The following is a 5815-nucleotide window of genomic DNA, read 5'->3' as shown; positions in this document are numbered from 1 at the left end:
GCCTTTATAGAGCCTGTATTCACCAATAATGTAAGTTTGTCCATCTCAAGCCTTCAAACTTTGTTGTATATATTTGGTTAGGCATGACTACAACAGCTGTTTATTTTTGGTGTTTGCATCAAATTGCTTGTTTAAAGTTTATTATGTAGTTCATAAACAAAAGTTTGTCCTTTCTCAATTTATGTTTTCAGCTGTACAACCAAGTTCCTTCTTGATACCATGTAAATTAAACTATACAAAGCAAGTGTTCTTCTTTTTCACTGCATGTATGCTTCTGTTCTTCATCTGTAATCCAGTGGTGTGGTGAACCTACCCACTACAACACAATGTCATATTCTGCAATGTCTTAACTATGAACAATGTCATATCGTTCTACTATTATTTAAACCGTCTCTTTATTTGCCAATCTGAAATAGTATAAATTGACAACACACTAACCATTGATACTTATGAGTTCTTGATCTGTAATCCAGTGGAGTCGTGAAGCTGCCAACTCCTTCACAATGTCATTTTCTGCCATGTCTTGACCTGAACAATACCATATTGTGTTAATGCAATTTTAAACTGTGTCACTTTATTCGTCAGTAAGAAATGTGATGAATTGTCAGCACTAATACTTTTATGTGCAAAACCTGTCATCTGTCTGCTTGTTTATCTTTCAGAGTGAAGAAGATATAAGTGTTGAACAAGCGCAGTCTCATCATCTTGCTCAACTGCTTGCGCTGCAGCTCCCTAGCAGGGCTAACCTTTCTTGAACTCTATTAAAGTGCTGTCGGTTTTGTATATTATTTTGTCGGCGTGTTTATTTGTACTGGTGGTGATCTTTGATGCCCAGTGTATGCAATCTGTTGTCTGCTTGTGTTTTATTATCATAGTGGCGAACTTTGATGCCCAGTAGATATAATATGTTGTAATTTCTTTATTGTATAGTCTAGGTTTTTTCTTATTCACGATGCTATAGTTATTTTACTTTATATATATCTTGTCTTTGCAGTAAATCGGCCAAACCGTAAAATTACGGTACATAATCGGGCTGTCATGCAATCAAGATGTAGGTTGGGCCTGAAACGTGCCGAACAGCTCATGGGCCGGCAGCAGCCCGAAATGAACCCCGGCCCATGATTGTGCGAATCAAATCACGGGCTTTTAACAGTCCAAAATTGTCTCGGTCCTTGTTTGGCCCAATCAGATATCGGCTGCGAGCAGGCCGGATGCAAACCGAGCCGTAGTTAGGCCCAACTATATGACGAGCTTTTAACAGACCGAAATTAATATAGGGCCGAAATGTTAAACGGGCCCTTAACAGACCAAAACAAATATCAGGCCGAATTACTAAGTGGGCCTTTAGCAAGTGGGCCCAATAGCATAGTGTCCAGTTGACGGGCCGAATCTGATATGGGCCATAATTGAGCCCAAAGCCTCTTAAAGGGCCGAACCTGATCTGGGCCGTAATTTTGCCCAGGACGTAGTAGGCTTTTAACGGGCCGGATCTCATATGGGCCACTATTAGGCCCGGAGCGTGGCATGCCATTAATGGACCGGATCAAATATGGGCCGGCATTTGCCCCAAAACATGGCAGCCAGTTCACTACTAGGAAAAGGGCTATAGGTGGAATTGACACTAATGGCGCACCAGACATGTGGTGCGCCATTAGTATATACTAATGGCGCACCACCTTCTGATGCGCCATTAGTGTTGAAACTACTAATGGCGCACCCTGCCCACGGTGCGCCATTAGTACCAAATTTTTTTTTGAACTAGTGCGTCTGTCCAAACATACTAATGGCGCATCCACTGGTGGTGCGCCATTACTAGTTGTAACTAGTAATGGCGCACCAGCCAGAAGGTGCGCCACTAATGTTATTTTTTTATTATTGTTTTTATTCGTTTTTTTGCAAAACTACTAATGGCGCATCAACAGGGGGTGCGCCATTAGTAACCTGGATTACTAATGGTGCATTTGTTGCTGGTGCGCCATTAGTAAGTGGGCAGCAACAAGATATTTTGGACAGCCTCGCCTCCCACACTCACTTTCTCCCCACTTCATTCTCTCCACCGCCTCCTCCTTGTCTCGGGTGCCTCCTCTTTTTCACCTCATTTCCACCATAGATTCATTCAAATTAAGTGGTTAAGTTACCTTGTTTTGCTAGGTAAGTAAGGGGGGAAGCTATATTTATGTTGTTCTCCCTACAACAATGTGCACATGCACTTTTTATGGCCTAGCTAGATCTATGTATGTTCGTGGTGTTGCATATGTTTGTGGTGTTGCATATGTGTTTGTGTTTGGAGGTGTACCGGTATTTGAAATGCGATAGTTGCCAATATTTTGCCGGAATGTTGATTCATTTCCGTTTCGGCGAGAATTTTGGCATTAAGCATTCTTTTTGGTCCTATTTTTAGGGAAAGTCATGCCAAATTTTTTCTTGGTTCTAAAATATCGTTTTGCTCTACCCCGCAGGCGACCATGGTCCGCACGATGACCGAAGGCATCGTGAATAGGTTTTTGAGGTCCGCGAAGGCCGAGATGCTTCAAAAGAACGAGACGGAGATAAGATGTCCGTGTCGAGATGCAAGCTGAATAGCCTTATTGCGGACCCGGATTCCGGGCAGGTGCGGGACCACATGCTCTTGCGTGGTTTCATGGATGGCTATCGGTGGCAAGGTGATGAAGATGACTACGAAGTCTTCCATGGGGGCCGGGCAAGAAATGAGGAAGGGCAGCAAGACAACCACCGCGGCTCGGGGGGGCGAGAAGACGAAGAATACCCAGGAGATGATCACGACGGTGATGCTGTACACAGTCATCATGTAGAAGATGAAGGACATGAGATGATGCCAGCGGAGCAGACGACGCTGGACCATCGATGGGCTGGGTGCAGGACCCTCATATTCAAGAGCTGCTTCTCAAGCAGACGGATAACGCAAGAGCTGCCGCCCGAGAGAAAGCCAAGATGGATCAACTTGAGTTAGATGCGGTTACTCCATTGTATGAAGGATGCAGGCCCGAGGATACCCGCCTGAAAGTAACGCTCATGGCTCTGGAGATGAAGGTAAAACACAAAATGACCGACGCATGCTTCGACGAGAACATGTCATTCTGGCACGAACGTCTTCCCAAGGGGAACAAGTGCCCGACCAGTTTCGAGGAGGCGAAGAAAATCGTGTGTCCTCTGGATTTACTGCACGTGAAATACCATGTGTGCATGAACAATTGCATCATTTATCGGGACGAGCACGCGGAGTCTACCATATGTCCGGTGTGCGGTGTCACTCGATACAAGAAGGGGAAGAAAGCTCCTCGAAAAGTGGTGTGGTACTTTCCGATCACTCCTCGTCTGCAGCGGTATTTCGCGGATCCTAAGGTAGCAAAGCTCCTGCGTTGGCACGCGGATAGGGAGGAGAAGAAGCGAGAAGATGACGCAAATGATCCGGAGATAGATAAAAAAGACAAGATGCTGAGTCACCCTAAGGATGCGAGCCAGTGGCAAGCGTTGAACTTCGAATACCTAGAATTTGGGAACGATCCAAGGAACATCGTGCTGGGCGCGAGCACCGATGGAGTCAATCCGTTTGGCAGCCAGAGAAGCACACATAGCACCTGGTCTGTGTTTGTGTGGATGTACAACCTTCCCCCCTGGTTGTGCATGAAGAGGAAGTACATTCACATGAGTATGCTAATTGAAGGGCCGAAACAACCAGGGAACGACATCAATCTATATTTGGGGCTGCTGAAAGAGGAGCTTGACACGCTGTGGAAAACGCCAGCCAATACGTGGGACGCCGCAGAGAAAGAATATTTCCCTATGAGAGCCGCACTGCTCACGACGGTGCACGACTATCTCAGTTACGAATATCTTGCGGGGCAGGTAGTCCACGGATTTTCTGGATGCGTAAGGTGCATGGATGACACAATGTATCGCCAGCTAGATAGAGATCCCGGGTCTTCAAAAACCGTGTTCATGGGACATCGAAGGTGGCTTCGCGATGATGACCCGTGGAGGAAACGCAAGGATCTGTTCGATGGTGAAACCGAACCCCGAAAACGCCCGTGTACGAGGAGCAGCGAGGAAATAGACAAGCTGTTGAAAAATTGGAAAGACTGCCCACTGCCGGGAAAGAAGCAAAAGGCGCTAGAGCCGGGAAAGAAGCGAAAGGCGCCAGAGCCGCTGCTGAAGGTATGGAAAACGAGGTCTGTTTTCTGGGACTTGCCGTACTGGAAGATCCACCGTGTGCCTCACAGCCTTGATGTCATGCATATCACGAAGAACGTGTGCGAGAGTCTGCTTGGTACCCTGCTCAACATGCCAGAGAGGACCAAAGATGGGCCGAAAGCAAGGGCAGACTTGAAATCAATGGGCATCAGGCAGGAGCTTCACGCTATATATGATGATGATGATGATGATGAGGCGAAGCAGGACACAGAAAGTCGTCGCAAAGGCAAAAAGGCCAAGAAGACCGGAAATGACTACCCTCCCATGTGCTTCACTCTAAGTCAGGAGGAGATCGAGCAGTTTTTCACCTGCCTCCTAGGAGTAAAACTTCCTTACAGTTACGCGGGGAAGATAAGCAGATACCTAGACCCAGCGAAGCAGAAGTTCAGCGGGATGAAGTCTCACGACTGTCATGTGCTGATGACGCAGATACTTCCAGTTGCAATCCGTGGGATCATGGACGCGCACGTCCGTGAAATGCTATTTGGCCTATGCAACTTCTTCGACGTCATCTCTCGGAAGTCGATTGGCGTGAGGCAACTCAGAAGGCTACAGGAAGAGATCGTGGTGATACTATGCGAGCTTGAGATGTACTTCCCGCCCACATTCTTCGATGTTATGGTGCATCTGCTGGTCCATATAGTGGAGGATATCATCCAACTCGGGCCGACGTTCCTGCACAGCATGATGCCGTTCAAAAGGATGAATGGTGTCATCAAAGGATACGTTCGCAACATGTCACGTCCAGAAGGAAGCATAACCAGGGGCTTTCTGACCGAAGAGTGCATCTCCTACTGCACGAATTATCTAGGCATCGAGAACCCCGTTGGTCTGCCCGTCAACAGGCATGTCGGCAGGCTCGCTGGATGGGGTCACCGTGAGGGTCGCCGTGAAATGCATGTCGACTTCGAGGGTCGACTCGCCGACTTTGAAAGAGCAAACCTAGTCGCGCTACAACACATAGACGTGGTCGATCCTTGGGTGGTAGAGCACAAAACCTTTATTAAGAAGACGTACAATGACCGAGCACAACTCATGTTTCACGCGTTGGTTCAAGCAGAAGCTTCTGTCGTACCCTTTACATGAGGATTCTTCCGCGAAAGAACAACTCATATTCGCCTTGTCACAGGGCGCCGAGCAAAACCTGATGACCTATGAGGCGTACGATATCAACGGCTACACATTCTACACCAAGGCCAAGGACATGAAGAGCGATGGTTATTAGAACTCCGGGGTAACGATGGAATCCTACACCGGTAACGACAAGGACAGATACTACGGAAGGATCGAGGAGATCTGGGAGCTGAGCTACGCTGGAGAGAAGGTCCCGATGTTCCGTGTCAGATGGGCCAAGAACGTCATAAAAGAAGACCGGTATTTCACCACCATGGTTATACCCGAAGCCAAATCCAAGACCGCGGGCGCAAACGTCACCGCGAAAAATGAGCCATGGGTACTGGCTTCCCAAGTGGACCAATGCTTCTTCATTACCGACCCGCCAAAGCCCAGTCGTGTTGTCGTGAGGAGAGGCAAAAGGAAGATCATCGGAATGGATGGAGTAGCCAATGAGCAAGACTTCGACAAGTACGGCGACCCGAGGATC

The sequence above is a fragment of the Triticum dicoccoides genome, chromosome 5B, assembly GCF_002162155.2.
Source record: "Triticum dicoccoides isolate Atlit2015 ecotype Zavitan chromosome 5B, WEW_v2.0, whole genome shotgun sequence".
NCBI lineage: Eukaryota > Viridiplantae > Streptophyta > Magnoliopsida > Poales > Poaceae > Triticum > Triticum dicoccoides.
Note: the sequence above shows the minus strand (reverse complement) of the source record.